Below are 383 nucleotides of genomic sequence, written 5' to 3' on the forward strand. Positions count from 1 at the left end.
TAACATTTTTAAAAAATGAGCAGAAACCACCCACTGGGATTTTTTAAAATTAGTATTAATTAAGGAGTTTCTAGAATAGAGCTAACAGGTGTTTACAAAAATAATGATCTGTTAAGACAAATTGATACAAGTCACTGAGCAAAAGCTGGAGAGTTTACGTTCGACAGTTGAGGAGATATTTGACAATAAGTCGCGCCACCAATTTTTGACTGCACTTAAGGTGTTAACGTCTAAACGCCAGGAGCTTCGTTTTCCTCTGCTATCTTTTCACAGTCCAGATGCATGCTAATCTGCGTACCGTCCCTTAAGACCAAGCTTTAGATAAGGGTAATAAGGGGGTACGGTCCTCCAGCGCCAAACGCCTAGGGGGGGGGGAGGAAGGA

Source organism: Aplysia californica, unplaced genomic scaffold, assembly GCF_000002075.1.
Source record: "Aplysia californica isolate F4 #8 unplaced genomic scaffold, AplCal3.0 scaffold00064, whole genome shotgun sequence".
Classification (NCBI taxonomy): Eukaryota; Metazoa; Mollusca; class Gastropoda; order Aplysiida; family Aplysiidae; genus Aplysia; species Aplysia californica.